The 18,849-nt window shown below is 44.5% G+C and overlaps 6 non-coding genes across 6 annotated transcripts; 3 read left to right on the top strand and 3 right to left on the bottom strand.

The window, feature by feature from the left end:
• The first annotated feature begins 1,104 nt into the window (after nt 1-1,104).
• LOC138232455 (5S ribosomal RNA) lies at nt 1,105-1,223 on the top strand. The gene has a single exon (XR_011187184.1). It is a non-coding gene; the product is annotated as a 5S ribosomal RNA (ribosomal RNA).
• A 636-nt stretch (nt 1,224-1,859) lies between these two features.
• Nucleotides 1,860-2,023, bottom strand: LOC138232490 (U1 spliceosomal RNA). The gene has a single exon (XR_011187214.1). It is a non-coding gene; the product is annotated as a U1 spliceosomal RNA (small nuclear RNA).
• A 1,410-nt stretch (nt 2,024-3,433) lies between these two features.
• Nucleotides 3,434-3,552, bottom strand: LOC138232377 (5S ribosomal RNA). Its single transcript, XR_011187109.1, has one exon. It is a non-coding gene; the product is annotated as a 5S ribosomal RNA (ribosomal RNA).
• A 1,215-nt stretch (nt 3,553-4,767) lies between these two features.
• Nucleotides 4,768-4,909, top strand: LOC138232365 (U4 spliceosomal RNA). The gene has a single exon (XR_011187097.1). It is a non-coding gene; the product is annotated as a U4 spliceosomal RNA (small nuclear RNA).
• A 7,109-nt stretch (nt 4,910-12,018) lies between these two features.
• trnas-gga (transfer RNA serine (anticodon GGA)) lies at nt 12,019-12,100 on the bottom strand. Its single transcript has one exon. It is a non-coding gene; the product is annotated as a tRNA-Ser (tRNA).
• A 4,084-nt stretch (nt 12,101-16,184) lies between these two features.
• On the top strand, nt 16,185-16,326 carry LOC138232385 (U4 spliceosomal RNA). The gene has a single exon (XR_011187116.1). It is a non-coding gene; the product is annotated as a U4 spliceosomal RNA (small nuclear RNA).
• Nucleotides 16,327-18,849: the final 2,523 nt, after the last annotated feature.

Raw genomic sequence — 18,849 nt, 5'->3', positions numbered from 1 at the left:
GCAGCAGAAATACAACCCTTTAAATACAAGATGACAGAACAATGACGAAGGGCATGCCGGGAGGAACTCATGCACTACAGAGGAAAGGGGGCGGGCACGTACAGTTCACATTCAAGCCACAAGTACTCTTCTCGGATGTTGCACAAACAAATCCTAACGTCTTGAAAGCATTGCAGCATGTTTGTGTCCCACTTCCCGTGGCTGCGGGACGACTGACACGAACGGACAAACACAATCTGTGGCGTTTAGCGTGACATAGTCTTGCAGGCATCGTGCTGTCTCACTGCAATATTATACCGCTGGAGAAAACAGGTCCATCTGGCCATGAAACTCATTTGAACGTCTAGCTACAGCAACTAACAATATCATGATTTATTCAGGATGTGTGGAATCAGCACGTCCCGGAGACAGCTTCCGAAATCGTGAGCATTCTCTGGTGGTAGGCGCGTTCAAGATGGCGCTCAGGTGGGAGGTAAAGTTTAGTGGTTGGGGAGTTTTTTTGAGTTTTTCATGACCTGAATGTTAATTTTTGCTTTTTTTGACTACAGAAAAATAAGGACTTAACACTAGTTGTTTAAACTTCAGTTATAATTCAAAGAAAAAAAAACGATTTTTTTTAAGGTTTAAAAAGTCCGATATGAGTAACACTGGGAAAGGAAAAGAGAGTGCTGGGTCTTCGAAGGAGAACTCTAAGATACCTCAATCGTATATGTATAGCACTACAAAAAAATCGATGGCAACTAAAGGGAAAAGTGAAGCAGCTGCAGGGTCAGCAAGAGGGCGGAGGCGCCGCGCGCCCGGCCAACGTGTTGGACCGGTGCGCTTTACGTGCTGAAATAAACACGCGACAGCCCCGAAATGTTTCCAGAGTGCTGTGCACTGAAGACTTGCCTGGTGCTCCTCCGTGCAGATTGTTTGTCCTCCTCCAGTGCGGGACGAGCCAACACAAGGGAGCGCATTCGCCAACATCCAGGCACGCAATGCGATTTGGAAAGCAGCTCCTTTCCAAAGAGTTGCACACGAACGATCCTTCCGTCCCGATCGGGGGGCACGGAACCCCCGCCACACACAGCTTCAAGTAGCGAGTCAGGCGGCAGGGCTTTCGCTTACGGCCACACCACCCTGAACACGCCCGATCTCGTCTGATCTCGGAAGCTAAGCAGCGTCAGGCCTGGTTAGTACTTGGATGGGAGACTGCCTGGGAATACCAGGTGCTGTAAGCTTTTGCTCTCCCGGCCAGCAGGGGTCTCCGTTGGTGCCGTAGGCTTTGGGAGGAAAACCTGCAGGATGGAAAGGTGATCTATAGCCTCATCTCTAGAGATGTTTTGTTGCTGTGGCATGTGTGTGACCCATATTCAAAAAAAAAAACCCGTCTGTAAAACGAATATCGAAGCTGCCTCTAAATCTGCAAATGAAGATGAGTCGATAAACCACTCGTTTTTCGTATAACTAGACATATATTCATTTGTTACCGATTTCATTCATTGAGCACGGATACAATAGAGGTACAGCCATTCACTGTTTGACATGTCTGCACTGGTACAGAACCGAGCAATCAGAAAACGGGTGAAACTGTCTTTAGACTCAGCATACAGTACCGAGGCCCCCCATGACCAAATAAAGGCTAACCTCGATAATCAGCCTAAAGAACGCAGACTACAGCAAAACGACTGACTTTGAAAAGGGAATGAACGTCCGGAAGGAGTAGTGGAACTAGCTTGAGATGCTTCTCCGGACCCCTAACTAAAAGCCAGCGAGAACCAGCAGCGGCGTCCACTCCTGTCGAACCGGGATCCTTCCGCAGCCACGCAGCTCGTGGTGTCCTAACCCTCCCGTATCTGATTTTGGACCAAGCACATCAGGGGAGAGCGCGAACGCAGTCCCCCACTACCAGAAATTATGCAGTCGAGATTCCCACATTTGGGGAATTCGCAGGGGTCAGCACAGCCGGAGTGCAATGGCCGAGCCTCGCCCTGGGTGAACCTCCTTCTTGATCAAGGTATCTCCCCTGCCAGCTAAGTATGAGTTAAACAGGCCCCTGCAAGCGGCCCGCACCCACAGCACAAATCGCGCAGCCTAGGCCACCTCCTCGCCCTGCACGCCACCGCCTCCTGCTGGGCCCACTCTTTCACACACTCACACGCCACACTAACACTCAAAAGTGTGGGCAAAACGAGAAAACGAGCGCGCCGTTTCCTACACATCTGCAGTCGCTGTTGCGCATTCGCAGCATGTCCCGGGATGCAATTCGGCCTCATTGCGACGTGCGCCTGCCACACACCGAACAAACCTTTTCAGCAATTTCCAAAAAACGGGCCTGCTTGCCTGCCCACAAGGCTCCGTCTCTTACCTGCTCTCCAGAGCCTGCTGCCTTCTGTGCTTTTCTCTCGGCACCGCTGCAGTGCACACAACTCCTGCAGCGGGAGGGGGGGAGAAAGTTCCCACGCTCTGCCGCAGGGAAGGCTCGCTCCGTGCGCACACGTCCTTTCAATGCCAGTCCAACAAGTGCTCCGCATTAGCTGCGTCGGGGCTCCGGCGTGTCGCACCTCACCTCACCTCGCACTGCCCCCTCCTTGAATGTCTGCCGCTGGGCATGCCCCGCTCTCCTCCGCCTTATCTTATCGCGTGTGAGCACCGACAATGGCCACAATGCCGGGGAATGGCACCTGTAAAGTGTTAATTGGGGCACAGGAACAGCCCGTCTCGTCTCGGGGGGGCCGGCTTCAGAGACAATACAGCAAACACAGCGGGGCGGGGGAAGAAGACGACACCACACATGCGGGTACATTCAGCTCCGGCGGGAACGAGACATTTGTCGGTCTTTTCAAGTGCCGAGAGCCGAGCAATCCTTCACTTGTATCGTTTCTCCCCGGTGACTAGATCTGGCCCTGCGACTCTCGACTGGGCTCACCCCCGGGGCAGCCCAGCAGGTGTGAGCCTGGCCGGCACCCGGATGGGAGATTCCACCCCGGAAAAGCTCCGGTTGCTGCTGCTCCTGCAAGAGGTGTGACTGGGACCAGTAGGGAGCGCTCACCCTGCGGGCTGTGTGGCTCTCTTACGCCCCAGCCTCCTGATGGCGACACTCTGCTGCACAAACAGGCGCCGTCCTTCGGGGGAGGCGTCAAACCGAGGTCCCGACCCTCCTTGGCCATTAGGAAACCCCAGGGCTCAATGAATGAAATCGGTAACAAATGAATATATGTCTAGTTATACGAAAAACTAGTGGTTTATCGACTCATCTTCATTTGCAGATTTAGAGGCAGCTTCGATATTCGTTTTACAGACGGGTTTTTTTTTTTGAATATGGGTCACACACATGCCACAGCAACAAAACATCTCTAGAGATGAGGCTATAGATCACCTTTCCATCCTGCAGGTTTTCCTCCCAAAGCCTACGGCACCAACGGCGACCCCTGCTGGCCGGGAGAGCAAAAGCTTACAGCACCTGGTATTCCCAGGCAGTCTCCCATCCAAGTACTAACCAGGCCCAACCCTGCTTAGCTTCCGAGATCAGACAAGATCGGGCGTGTCCAGGGTAGTGTGGCCGTAAGCGAAAGCCCTGGCGCATGACTCGCTACTTGAAGCTGTGTGTGGCGGGGGTTCCATGCCCCCCGAGCGGGACTGAAGGATCGTTCGTGTGCAACTCTTTGGAAAGGAGCTGCTTTCCAAATCGCATTGCGTGCCTGGATGTTGGCGAATGCGCTCCCTTGTGTTGGCTTGTCCCGCACTGGAGGAGGACAAACAATCTGCACGGAGGAGCACCAGGCAAGTCTTCAGTGCACAGCACTCTGGAAACATTTCGGGGCTGTCGCGTGTTTATTTCAGCACGTAAAGCGCACCGGTCCAACACGTCGGCGCGCGGCGCCTCCGCCCTCTTGCTGACCCTGCAGCTGCTTCACTTTTCCCTTTAGTTGCCATCGATTTTTTTGTAGTGCTATACATAAACATAAAAGGGTTAACCCTAAAAAAATCGTTTTTTTTTTCTTTCAATTATAACTGAAGTTTAAACAACTAATGTTAAGTCCTTATTTTTCTGTAGTCAAAAAAAGCAAAAATTAACATTCAGGTCATGAAAAACTCAAAAAAACTCCCCAACAACTAAACTTTACCTCCCACCTGAGCGCCATCTTGAACGCCCCTACCACCAGAGAATGCTCACGATTTCGGAAGCTGTCTCCAGGACGTGCTGATTCCACACATCCTGAATAAATCATGATATTGTTAGTTGCTGTAGCTAGACGTTCAAATGAGTTTCATGGCCAGATGGACTGTTTCCTCCAGCGGTATAGTATTGCAGTGAGACAGCACGATGCCTGCAAGACTATGTCACGCTAAACGCCACAGATTGTTTGTCCGTTCTTGTCAGTCGTCCCGCAGCCACGGGAAGTGGGACACAAACATGCTGCAATGCTTTCAAGACGTTAGGATTTGTTTGTGCAACATCCAAGAAGAGTACTTGTGGCTTGAATGTGAACTGTACGTGCCCGCCCCCTTTCCTCTATAGTGCATGAGTTCCTCCCGGCATGACCTTCGTCATTGTTCTGTCATCTTTTATTTAAAGGGTTGTATTTCTGCTGCTGAAAATAAGCAACGGTTTTCTCACAACGCCCTTTGTTCCCAACGGAGCCCTTGTCTGTCATGAAATTCTTCAAAACCTCAAGCTAGAAGAAGAAGAAGACGACAAATATGAAGCGTTATAGCAACGACATGCCATGAGACGATCGATAACGATTTCCATAGAATCCCCGCGGTTGCCTGGCAACCGTCAGCTTTGCGCAGTGGCAGTATCGTAGCCTGTGAGGTTTAGCCGAGGCGCGATTATTGCTAGTTGAAAACTTTTCCCAATACCCCGCTTCCGCCGGTTTGCAATACAATCGGCGAAAGCAATTTTTGACAGTCTCGTCAGAGACTGAGCAAGGTGTTTAAAGACAGATTTGGTCATGGTGATATCATGGTAGAAAGAAACGAGCTTGTTACGTGTCAACAGAAACGCTCTTTAGCTCTTTCAGCTTTATGCAGAGAACAGCGTCTGTCGAGATTACTTTTGTGTCAGCGCGAAACTTCGTGTGCTGTCAGTATGATTTCATATTGCTCGTAGCGGCGCCTGGCTTTTGTCTGTCAAACGTTAGGTTGCGCTTCTTCATGCTGCATCGTCGGCATGAGTGGAGCATTTTAAACGTCTGTACTTACTGCGCCCCATAAGAAATCGTTTGTCCCTGTTCAAAAGAGATTGTGCGATGTCCTGCAGCGTTCGCAAAGCAAACCTTTGACAGTTTGAAAAGAGGAATTTATTCTGCTTCCTGTGCGTGCAGTAGTTACAAAGTTGAACGTCTTTACACGATCTGCTGCAGTTTTCAGTGGGTGGGCTTTGTCAAATGGCTTGGAAAAACGCACTGTGTTTCGGCTCGGGAAACATCATGAGCAGTGTCCTGCATGTTTTCTGTGTATAGCTGTCTTTTAACGCGTACAGAATTCATTCGAAATCATTGATTTCTCCAATTAACAAGGGTCCCTTTTTGAACCTGCCAGAAGCATTCTTTCAATGTAACAGATTTACTCCGGGGAAGGGCAGCATGACATTGAGAGTAGCTCAAGCTTTCAGCACCTTTATCTGACTGCATGTATGCAGACACTGCTCAGAATCCCCTGTAAGATTCTCCTTCAAGTCCGTTTTGCAGTGCTTTAGCTCTTTCAAAAGGCTTCGCTTTGCTAGTCACAATCCAAGGCTCATGACAGCATTTGAAAACATTCGCAACTGCATTGGCCGGGAATCGAACCTGGGTCAACTGCTTTGAAGGCAGCTATGCGCAACACTGGCTCGCTCCAGAGTAAATTTCACGTCGAGGGCATATTTTTTTCCATTTTACCGTGAGTCGGGCTCAGCTGCACAGAGGAGAGAGCAGAGCAATGAGGTCACGGGGAAGAAGGTACAATTTTAGGATGCTTTGGAAGATAATGTTTTTTTTTTCTTATACTGAAAATGAAAGGTAGTTGTTTCTATATGGACTCAGTCTTTGGAATTTGTATATATATATTTCAGTGATCCCTCAGCCATTCCTTCTGTATTGTAATTCAATTTCTCTTTTAAAATTCCTTCCCCACTTCTAGGACCTGCAGTTGCTGAACTCCACAATGGCTTCTATTGGAAAGTCTGTGACTGAGACCAAGTAAGTGCTCACTTTTTTATGAAACCATTATTTATTTTGGAGCAATGAGCAATTCTTATATAAATGCAATAAAATCATTATGCTCAAACTATGAGAGAGAAAATTAAGGATAATTTAAGAAATCAGTCTTAGCTTGTTTCTATACACAGATGGTATTATTTATTTTCAAAGGAAACCCGCGAGGATTCCCCTGGTGTGCAAGATGTGCCTGAATACTCTTGATCAGCTTCCTGCTCACTTAAAGAGGGCGTGTATGAAGCACGCCACGGCAGAAAACATCAGGATGGCCTCTCAACAGGCGAGGGAGGACATGATGAATCACCTGAAGAACGGGGTCATCGTGGATTACCACAGAATAGAGATCGTGTCTGGTGAGGCAAACAGGATAGTGGTTGTAAGACTGCTAGAGTCCTTGGGCCTTTTTGTACATGGGAAGCCTGAAGACACATTGGCAAGGTGAGATATTTTTAATCTGTAAGGCTTCTGTAGTTTCTTTTTGAAATCATTGTTACAACATATTATGTAAAAGCATGTTGAAAAGAATATACCTGCATTCCAGCGGCCCTGAGCAAGAGGCCGCTGTCCAGGAGGAAGAGATGCCAGAGGCTGCTCTAGAAACTGAAACAGAAGCGGATAAGGAAGGGGAAGATGTGAGCTCTGAAGAACTCTATCAGCAGTAAGACTTTTTATTTTTCAGATGTATCTATTTTTTACTAAAATTCTAATTTGTCTTATAGGTATAAAATGTTTAAACCGGTGTTTTATATCCTTACAGGCCCTGAGTAGTTAAAAAGTATCAGCAGGCCGGAAGAGAGTGGCCCAAGCTGGACTCTATAGAAAGCACTCCCTGGATGCTCCTCTCCTGATTGGATTCAAACAGTACCTTACCAAGGATCTGGGAGTGGCAAATTATTCTCAGGAGGTATTTATTTTTTAAAGGCATTAAAAATTAAGCAATGGTATCTTCATTGTAAATGTTTTTATTTCTTAGCTTAAAATTCACCCATGTGAAATGATGTCAGCCATAAACATCATGACTCTATATTTCCTACCTGAATCTATTCTACTTAAATTATTACATTATACACAATTTGAGTTCATTTTAAAAAGTAAAAGGTAATGAAAGGAATGCATTTTTAAAAGAAAGATAATACCGATATGCATGTGATAATCTTCCTTATATCATGTAGTGCGTCATTTGGACACTTTGTGGGCTTCAAATACAAAGAAAATCATGTTCTATGGTACAAGATAAATACAAAACTTAAGCTTTTATTTTAATTAGATTTGTTTATAAAGCATAAGCAATCATTTATTACATCGCTTCTTGAATTAAATCTTTTGACAAGAGGTAAGACTTCTATTTTACGTTTAAACCCATGTTTAGCTGCGTTTTTTAGATTTAACTGAACCAATTTCTGTGTGTGATAATGTCCTTGAATTCTGACAACATCACACTAAATTACATGATATAAAACAGCTAATGTTTCTAGAGATAAAGTTTCTGGGATGCTTCTAATTACTTTTTATTACCAGGGACAGTTTAATTCACCTTGTACAGTACTGAAAGACCAAGATGCTTTTTTTAAAGTTATTTAACATTTTATAGAACTTTTTCTACTATGGCAACATGATGAGCTTGGTGAAACTTGGAAAAATACTGCTTGGCCACTTATCTTAAGATAAAGATAGGATAAAGGTTTATCTTTTGCACCTACCTGACCCCCAGGGAAGGCCAATGCTTTCTAAGTTGATGGTTCCCTACAGTAGACTGTACCTTATCTTCAAAGGTAATGTATATTGACCCAAATCAGTTTTGGAATCCAATCTACTGCCGAGATGGAGCACATCCTTTTTTCAGGATTTTAGCATCATACATTTGGTATATTTAGTCCCTAATGCTGAAAGAAATGATCATAGAACATGACATCTAACCTTACCTGTGGTGTCTTTAATCCCTATTGCTCAATGCATGGTGTACGTACTGCATACATGTGTCTTGAGAATGAGGAATGGGCCCCTGAGACAGTAATTTGCCTGTTTCACAAATGATCGTATTTTACTAGAGATTCTGTTTGGGATTCAGATGTGCATTCAGACAGCAATCCCTTTCAAGAAATGATACGTTCTGGATGAGGTCAAAGGTGCTGGAACACTGTATTTAGGATGTGTTTGCAGAGACTATGTGTCTCCTGCTTCAACGCAGTGATAAATAGATGTGCTCCTGTAATTCATTGGTACATGCCCAGGGCAGTAAGCAGTCTGAGGATTTATTTCCAGACGGCATAGAGCAGTGAAGTAGTGTAGTAGAGCAACACACTGGATCATTTTATTATTAGAATCTATTCTACTTAAATTATTACATTATACACAACTTGAGTTCATTTTAAAAAGTAAAAGATAATGAAAGGAATGCATTTTCATAAGAAAGATAATACCGATATGCATGTGATAATCTTCTTTATGTCATGTAGTGCGTCATTTGGACACTTTGTGGGCTTGAAATACAAAGAAAATCATGTTCTATGGTACAAGATAAATACAAAACTTTAGCTTTTATTTTAATTAGATTTGTTTATAAAGCATAAGCAATCATTTATTACATTAATATATGTGAAAATAACATTTTAGCATCATATTATTACATACAGGTCTCTAGCTTCAACACAGTGATATATATATGCTCAGTGATTTATTGGTACATGCCCAGGTCAATAATCAGAATGAGGATTTATTTCCAGACGGGCTACAGGTAGTGTTGTGAAATACTTCAACACACTGGATCGCAGATTTAGACCCCCTGCACTCTTACTACTTAAAAACCAAAGAAATGAAGATATGTAGCAATCACATTGTAACAGGGGTGACAGTGACTTAATGCTTATACTAGTGGACTTCTGGTACCTTTAGGGTAAGGTGTTCCCTGAAGGGCTCTCAAACCCCGCATTTCAGATGCCTAGCTGTATCGCTGATGTGTTGCACCTCAGAATCACTTTTAAACCTTACCTCTGGTATCTTTAATCCCTATTGCTCAACGCATGGTGAAAGTATTGCATAAATGTGTCTGAAAATGAGCAATGGGCACCTGAGAGACTCATTTGCCTGTTTCACAAATGATCATATTTGACTAGAGATTCTGTTTGGGATTCAGTTGTGCATTCTGACAGCAATCCCTTTCAAAAAACGATACATTCTGGATGAGGTCAAAGGTGCAGGAACACTGTATTTAGGATGTGTTTGCACTTATGAGGATTTATTTCCAGATGTGCTAGGGGTAGTGTTGTGAAATACTTCAACACACTGGATCGCAGGTTTAAACCCCCTGCACTCTTACTCCTTAAAAACCAACAAATGCAGATATGTAGCAATCATATTGTAGCAGACACTCATTTGCCTGTTTCACAAATGATCATATTCTACTAGAGATTCTGTTTGGGATACGGATGTGCATTCTGACAGCAATCTCTTTCAAAAAATGCTTTTACCTTTTCGCGGCTTTGCCCTTCTTGCCTCTTTGGACAATATCTCCATCTTGTGGTCGTTGTTGGTAATGTCTAGACAATATCTCCATCTTGTGGTCGTTCTTGGTAATGTCTTCTTATGCCCTTTTTTATTTCAATTCTCTATTAGTTGATTCTAGAATCTCTACAATAGAGTTGAAAACATCAGTTTTAAAGCAGACAATATGACATTATTTATAGTCCAATTAGAAATGTATTACCCTGATAGATATCCCAACACCCGGAATGTATTGATACCATATCCCCAGTAATGCTCCTCAGGCCTAACAAGCACACTGTTGGTCTTAGGAAGCATCAGACACAGAAACGGTAACAACATCCTTCTTTCTGTTCACTCAGTCTCTGGTGCCGTGGGTCAGTGAAAGTGCGATGCGCGGATCCAGCGATCTCATCCTGTCACTCAGATGGCACAATCAGTAATTGGTGGCAGTTGATATGGTCCCTCCCAGCAGGATTGCAACATCTGGCAGGGTATCTCTTCTTCACCTACACCCACTCGCCAGGTATCCGGTCGTGTCTCCCCTCTGCTGGAGGTCCCCAAGCGTCCGGCACCTGTTCACAAGCCCTGTGCACCGCTTCAGTTAACAAACCTACAACACTTTAATAGAGAGTTATCTACCCACGGTGTCCCTTCAGTTGATATTTCCTTAGTTGGTCTTTCAGACTGTGGGTGATTGGGGCAATGTGACTTCCAACTTACCCCTAGTGAGGCAATTACAGCCTGGCACACCTTCCCAGTGTAGTCTGCCCCTAGATCAGTATCCAAGGGGCAGGGCAGTCCATACCCTGGGATCATCTTTGTCATACACTTGGGTATGTGCCAGCCCACATCACATCATCATACAACCCCACATTCTTTACACATTTGTTCTAACCACTATTAAACATCTATTAAAGGCCTCAACCTGAATTCTCCCCTTTCCCCAATAGAGGTTTCACAGGGGTCTCAGACTCCCGCTCTCCCAGTGCCGCTCGTCTGGCATCTGCATCTGCATGGTTGTTACCTTGAGTTACTGGAATTCTTTATTTATTGTGTTATTTACACCTTACTCAAGCTGCTTCTGTCGGCAGCTGTAAAACTACAAATCAGTTCAGAGACAAGCCTAGTATTCTTAACTGGAGTCCCTGCCGTTGTGAGAGAATCCTATTTCTCCATAGCCATCCAGAATTGTGGCCTACATGCAACAAATACATACATTATATACATATACAGTAACCCTTTGTCCACACTTACATACAAAGGAATGGTTGATCCATCTGAGGAAACCCCAGTCTCAGCACCTGTAAGAGAGCTTGTTTCAAATTATTATAGGCGGCTTTTGTTGCGGGAACCAAGGCAATCTTGTCCTTGTACTGCACTCCCCCCTTAAGCAGATCTGTTAAGAGTTGTGCTCACCCTGTAAAAACATTGCACCCAAGCCCTGTTAAAATTTCACAATGCTAGACACAAAAGGGCCTTATCATAACTGCTTCTATTAGACACTCTAAAGCTGAAGCAACTCAGACTTGTGGGTTTCCTCGTCAGGGGAAGCACTCAGAATACTATCAACATACTGAGTGATCACAGTCAGTTGAAGCCACGTGATACCCTGTTCTGGATAGTCATTCTTTGTAATGCATAATATTCCAACCCAATAGATCTGGGATAAAACCACCCATTAAAATCTGGTACTCGGCAAGTAAAACTTGCTGCCCCAATACTCCTGTGGCCTCCTGCCGTCTCCCCATATACATTACTCTATAGCACACTGTTGAACAGAGGAGTGAAACAAGCATGACAGTAGTGCTCCAGTATCCCATAACAGAGAAACCAACACTCCATTAACAGTACATTTTTATCCACTGGACTGGGACAGACTTAGGGAGGGTACAAGGGATTTACAGGATCTAAACGTTAGGTAAACAGATCTTCTCACAAGACGTTATTCTCCCCAGTCTCGATTCTAAACCTACAGCGTTTCAGCATGTCTGAGACATTCGAATAAACCCAAATTGTTTCCTCTATTGCAACTAATTGTATAAAAATACAAACACTGTTTATCTAACTACTTTTACGTCCACCTGTACTGTACTTATACTTTCAGACGCTCTTATATTTTCCAATCTCCTTAAGTTGATTTTCGTCAAGTCTCTTTAGTTACGTCTCTAGCCAGTCCCGCTGGCTAAACACACTTACACCGTCATTTAGCTGCAAAAAGGCATTCGCGGATGCTGAAGAATTTATTTCCAAGGCAGCGGGTACAAGCGATTTGGCGTTTTAAAACCACCAGGAACAGCAAAGAGGCACGCTTCTTTCCTTGCGCCGGAACACAAGGACTGGAGGCGGACAACCTAGTCGGCAGGATTCGAACTTGCGCGGGGAGACCCCAATGGATTTCCAATCCATCGCTTTAATCACTCGGCCACGACTACAGCAAGCCCCACCGCCGCTGCGTTCTTGCTACAATCTTACCTGGATCGCGAGGCGCCGGCGGAAGCCTATTTCAAAGTCATTCTCCGTTTAAAAAAAACATTTCCAAAATACAAGCCTTGCAGACAGACACGCCTCAGAGGACTTAAGGGTGGCTTCATGTCGGAATGATAAAGTCTCCCCGTCCGGACATGAAAATGCCACTTTGTTACACACAAAAAAAGAATCAACAACAGAGAAATGCCCACAAGCATTTGAAAAGCCGCACCACGTCGCACTTGAAATAGCTCTTACATTAGTGGTAGACGCAGGAATCGCCTTTTTATTTACGCTCTTACCAACGCGATGGAAAGCAAAACAAAGCAAAGCAGAGCAAAACAAAACGAACAAACGAAAACCCTCACGTCCCACACTTGCATATAAGGCCGTTACGTGCCCAAGCGGTATTGTATGTCATCCTAGCACTGCAGCCCGGGGCGTACGGTATATGGGAACGAGCGCACGCCACGAATCGTCTCGAAGCACTCCCTACAGCTGTAAGGCACCTTGAAGTGTGCACCCCCAACATTCTTCCTTGCGCATCTGTGAAATCTAAATTAAATCTCACGTTGGGGGCATATTTTTTTCCACTTTATCATGAGTCGGGCTCGGCTGCACAGAGGTGAGAGCAGAGCAATGAGGTCACGGGGACAGGGGAGTTACACGCTGGCGGTTTGAATACGCGGAAGATCACTGAGGGATCCACAGTATATGGACCCTCCGTGCGCCATCAGTCCACACTCCGGACTCTGAATCCTGCCATCCGAGTTAAGATCTCGGCGAAACCTGAGGCGCAGTTCCTTCTTAAAACGTAATCTGGTGAGCATTTCTAGAATCATACTTGTATAGATGCAGCCTTTAATGTGTTGCTAGGTTAAAATTGATGACTTCTTGAACTCTGTACTACTACGAGAGAGAAGTAGAGTCTGGAAGAAGGGACAATTTTATGATGCTTTGGAAGATAATGTTTTTTTTTCTTTGAAATCGAAATGAATCAGAATATCAGTGCAAAAGACAAACTCTTGGTTTGGTTTAAAGAGATATGGTTTTAAAACAGACAACATGTAGAAAACAGGTGTTTCTCACTTTTGGAAAAGAATGGACCGCGGGTAATATTTTACTAGTTGCAGTGCTGAGCTCACTGGGTTACAGTCCTGCAGTGTCACACCAGGGCCAGTGGCGCAATGGATAACGCGTCTGACTACGGATTAGGAGATTGTAAATTCGACTCCTGGCTGGCTCGGGTCGTTTTTAAACGCATCAGGCTACTCCCTTAGTAGCCTGTGCTACTTACTGCATTGCAATCGTACCCAGTAAGAGATTTCCTTCATGTAAATGAACTGCACCTGACAGCTTTAGAAAAACACCTGGGCTCAGTACGGTGCTGAGAGCTCAGCGTTGCTGTTGTTCTAATTAGAACGCACTGCATCGGCTATGAACCCGAACTTTTCAATTATTCCGATCAGTAAGTCAACACGTAGTCCACATGAAGGTAGGAATATTCTCTTGTCTGTCTCTTGTTTGTATAGAACTGAATGTCCCTGACAATGTACTGTTAGTTTTAATTGAAGAACGGCATTTGTGTTCAAATATACCAGACAAGTTTACGTAACTGCTCATGCGACACTCAGTTGTAATTAGTCAAGAAATAAAGTCGAACAACAGCTGCGGGTTTGATTCTGAACGTATCAGATTGCAGCGCGTTTTACTTCCATTGACAAATGATAGAGATTCGAAGAGAGATCCTTCAGACCAGCAAGCAAACCCACGGCTATTTCGGTTTTCTATCTAGGCAACGTTGGTGTCTGCAATAGCATACATGAAAGCGTGATGCAATTTCTGTGGCTACTTGATTATAATGCTTTTTTTTATTTTTATTAAACATGTAGAATTTACAAATACAAATACAACAAGAGGATCAGAGTCATGTACAAGAGAAAAAAAACGCAGCAGAAAAAAAACATTTAACTACCAGAGGTAATTAAGTAATTATGTGATCAAATTGTATATTTTACACGTATCATATTTTCCTTGCTTTAATATTTCTCAATTATAAACTTTAGTTTCAACATGCATGCGTTTCCTGTAAAAAAATAAAACTCAGCACAGTTTTTTACAAAACAAAAAAAACGTTTTTCTTTTAACAACATTTCGAGTACCTCTGGCATTCATGAAAAAGACATACACAAAAGCAAATAACTAACTCTAAGACTATCTAAACTATTGAGTTTTTCAAAGAACCAGAACTATAACAGTCCTTAACACTTAACTACACCATTCCAAACTAACACTAAAGAAACACTAGTATATACTGGTATAACAAATAAAACCAAACATAATCATTAACTGAGCAGTCACTGGGAGCAAATCTCCTTCCCGTCCACAAAGGCCCTCGCTCCCACAAAGTAGGGTCTCCTCCCCTCTCTTCTGGCAGCTTCAACCTGGGGCCACAGCTGGTTCCTGGTGCTCCTGTCCGCGGCAGACAGTTCCTCTGCAAACCTCAGTTTGTTCCCATTCAAATACTCATTCCCCCTCGCCGCTCGCCACAGCATGTCCCTCGCCGTCCTCTTGGTGAACTGTATTATAATCGATCTGGGGCGCACTTGCCCAGACATGTTCGCTCTCCCGAGCCTGTGAACAAAGTCAATGGCCGATATTACGTCCTCCTGGTCCGGCAGGGTCCTTTTACAGATACCCTTCACTGTTGCAACAAGGTCCTTATCACGTTCCTCTTTAACTCCAAATAATTTTAAATTCCATCGTCGACAGTATCTATCTACATCGTTCACTTTCAATTCAAGTTCTTTAATATGCTTTTCTTGTTCGGTATTTACTTGTTTAAGAACTTTTACTTCACTCTTTAAGTCTTCAACCTCTTTAAACACACAGTCCATGGACTTTTTAAGACTTTCGATTGCGACTGTATTAAATCGAATCATTTCCTTCAGCTCACCCATCATGTTAAAGATGTTGGTTTGGAGCTCCTCCAGCGTCAGGTCGCCCCTTCCTCTCTTGGCCGCCGGGGTTTTCACAGGTGTGCTGGGCAGGGACTCCGGCTCTACCGTACGAGCGCATCTCCAGCACTCTTTCCACGTCCCCTCCAGCTGCTTCACTTTTCCCTGTAGTTCCATCGATTTTCTTGTAGTGCTATACATATACGATTGAGGTATCTTAGATTTCTCCTTCGAGGACCCAGCACTCTTTTCTTTTCCCAGTGTTACTCATATCGAAATTCTTAAACCTAAAAAAAATCGTTTTTTTTTTCTTTGAATTATAACTGAAGTTTAAACAACTAGTGTTAAGTCCTTATTTTTCTGTAGTCAAAAAAAGCAAAAATTAACATTCAGGTCATGAAAAACTCAAAAAAACTCCTCAACCACTAAACTTTACCTCCCACCTGAGCGCCATCTTGAACGCCCCTACCACCAGAGAATGCTCACGATTTCGGAAGCTGTCTCCGGGACGTGCTGATTCCACACATCCTGAATAAATCATGATATAGTTAGTTGCTGTAGCTAGACGTTTAAATGAGTTTCATGGCCAGATGGACTGTTTCCTCCAGCGGTATAGTATTGCAGTGAGACAGCACGATGCCTGCAAGACTATGTCACGCTAAACGCCACAGATTGTGTTTGTCCGTTCGTGTCAGTCGTCCTGCAGCCACGGGAAGTGGGACACAAACATGCTGCAATGGTTTCAAGACGTTAGGATTTGTTTGTGCAACATCCGAGAAGAGTACTTGTGGCTTGAATTTGAACTGTACGTGCCCGCCCCCTTTCCTCTGTAGTGCATGAGTTCCTCCCGGCATGCCCTTCCTCATTGTTCTGTCATCTTGTATTTAAAGGGTTGTATTTCTGCTGCTGAAAATAAGCAACGGTTTTCTCACAACGCCCTTTGTTCCCGACGGAGACCTTGTCTGCCATGAAATTCTTCAAAACCTCAAGCTAGATGAAGAAGAGGACAAATATGAAGCGTTACAGAAACGACATGCCATGAGACTATCGATAACGATTTCCATAGGATCCCCGCGGTTGCCTGGCAACTATCAGCTTTGCGCAGTGGCAGTATCGTAGCCTGTGAGGTTTAGCCGAGGCGCGATTATTGCTAGTTGAAAACTTTTCCCAATACCCCGCTTCCGCCGGTTTGCAATACAATCGGCGAAAGCAATTTTTGACAGTGTCGTCAGAGACTGAGCAAGGTGCTTAAAGACAGATTTGGTCATGGTGACATCATGGTAGAAAGAAACGAGCTTGTTACGTCTCAACAGAAACGCTCTTTAGCTCTTTCAGCGTTATGCAGAGAACAGCGTCTGTCGAGATCACTTTTGAGTCAGCGCGAAACGCTGTGTGCTGTCAGTTTGATTTCATATTGCTCGTAGCGGCGCCCGGCCTTTGTCTGTCAAATGTTAGGTTGCGCTTCTTCATGCTGCATCGTCGGCATGAGTGGAGCTTTTTAAACGTCTGTACTTACTGCGCCCCATAAGAAATCGTTCGTCCCTGTTCAAAAGAGATTGTGCGATGTCCTGCAGCGTTCGCAAAGCAAACCTTTGACAGTTTGAAAAGAGGAATTTATTCTGCTTCCTGTGCGTGCAGTAATTACAAAGTTGAACGTCTTTACACGATCTGCTGCAGTTTTCAGTGGGCGGGCTTTGTCAAATTGCTTGGAAAAACGCAGTTTCGGCTCGGGAAACATCATGAGCAGTGTCAGCACAGAGAGGACCACTGTCGTGAGGCCGGTTAGCTCAGTTGGTTAGTGTGTGGTGCTAATAACGCCAAGGTCGTGGGTTCGAGCCCTGTACGGGCCAGGTCCTTTTCTCCTCTCTTACCAAAGCTGTTAGGTTCCTTTCCGTGGTGAGATGGGTTGTCATGCAACGCTGCCACATAGTGCCGACAGACAAGAGTGTTGCGGGAGAAGAGAAAAGTGTTTGATGATTTAAGAGTGTCTTAGGTGGAGCCAAAATCAAGTGTCACAAATGCAAGTGGGAGGATTTCCAATGTTTAATATGGTAAAAATAAGCAGAAGTTATCTGCCGGTCCGGCACAGTCTGCCATGCTTTTGTCATATACTGTAAAGTGGTGTCGAACTGGAGCCTCACCATTTGCATATGTGAGGCTCCAGTTATACATCGAGTGTCACGTTAAATGACAAAAATGAAGAGAGTTAAAGCAGCTGGAGAGGTTTTCTTACAACTTTTGAGCTGACACAGTTTTGGAAAATGTTTCCTTCACGCTGCACTGTACAACATAGGCAGCTAAGAGTCTCCAAAACAAAACAGAATTGACAGATAGGAGAAAATTCCCACTCGTCCTGAAGTTCCCAAAATCCAGCACTGAGCGTAAACAAAGTGTCTAAGTAGCGTGGGAATGCTAACCCTAACCCTAGCTGGAGTTTGAGCAATCCAGCACTGAGCGTAAAAAGATGAGTCAAAGTAATGTCTAATCTGATTAGTTTCCTTAGAGCTGGTTCAGAGTTTGCTCAAGAGTTTACCTTTCACAGATGCGCAAAGAAGAATGTTGGGGGTGCACGCTTCAAGGTGCCTTACAGCTGTAGGGAGTGATTCGAGACGATTCGTGGCGTGTGCTCGTTCCCATATACCGTACGCCCCGGGGTGCAGTGCTAGGATGACATACAATACCGCTTGGGCACGTAACGGTGTTATTTGCAAGTGCGGGACGTGAGGGTTTTTGTTTGTTCGTTGTTTTGCTCTGCTTTGCTTTGTTTTGCTTTCCATCGCGTTGGTAAGAGCGTAAATAAAAAGGCGATTCCTGCGTCTACCACTAATGTAAGAGCTATTTCAAGTGCGGCGTGGTGCGGCTTTTCAAATGCTCAACAGGATGACTTCGCATGCACGCGTGCTTTCATGAAGTCGTGTGTGCAACCATGTCTGCTTACGTGCAAACGGGCGTGGTTTCATGTATGCAAAAAACTTTCCTGGGCTCTTCTGAAGCACATAAAATTATTTGGAGATATAAATTTGTCTTGTTTTCCTCTTAGGCTCTAGAATTGATATTTTTTTTTCATTTTTGGTATTTTTCATCATTTTTCAGAAAGTGGTTGCAAGCCCGATATCATGCGAAGAAACTTCAGGATTCGGGGATCAGTCAATGGATTTTAAAACACATCCTAAATACAGTGTTCCTGCACCTTTGACCTCATCCAGAATGTATCGTTTTTTGAAAGGGATTGCTGTCAGAATGCACAACTGAATCCCAAACAGAATCTCTAGTCAAATATGATCATTTGTGAAACAGGCAAATGAGTCTCTCAGGTGCCCATTGCTCATTTTCAGACACATTTATGCAATACTTTCACCATGCGTTGAGCAATAGGGATTAAAGATACCAGAGGTAAGGTTTAAAAGTGATTCTGAGGTGCAATAGATCAGCGATACAGCTAGGCATCTGAAATGTGGGGTTTGAGAGCCCTTCAGGGAACACCGTACCCTAAAGGTACCTGAAGTCCACTAGTATAAGCATTAAGTCACTGTCACCCCTGTTACAATGTGATTGCTACATATCTTCATTTCTTTGGTTTTTAAGGAGTAAGAGTGCAGGGGGTCTAAATCTGCGATCCAGTGTGTTGAAGTATTTCACAACACTACCTGTAGCCCGTCTGGAAATAAATCCTCATTCTGATTATTGACCTGGGCATGTACCAATAAATCACTGAGCATATATATATATATCACTGTGCTGAAGCTAAAGACCTGTAT

This window comes from Lepisosteus oculatus, unplaced genomic scaffold, assembly GCF_040954835.1.
Source record: "Lepisosteus oculatus isolate fLepOcu1 unplaced genomic scaffold, fLepOcu1.hap2 HAP2_SCAFFOLD_63, whole genome shotgun sequence".
Lineage (NCBI taxonomy): Eukaryota > Metazoa > Chordata > Actinopteri > Semionotiformes > Lepisosteidae > Lepisosteus > Lepisosteus oculatus.
This window is presented reverse-complemented; position numbering and strand designations above follow the sequence as displayed.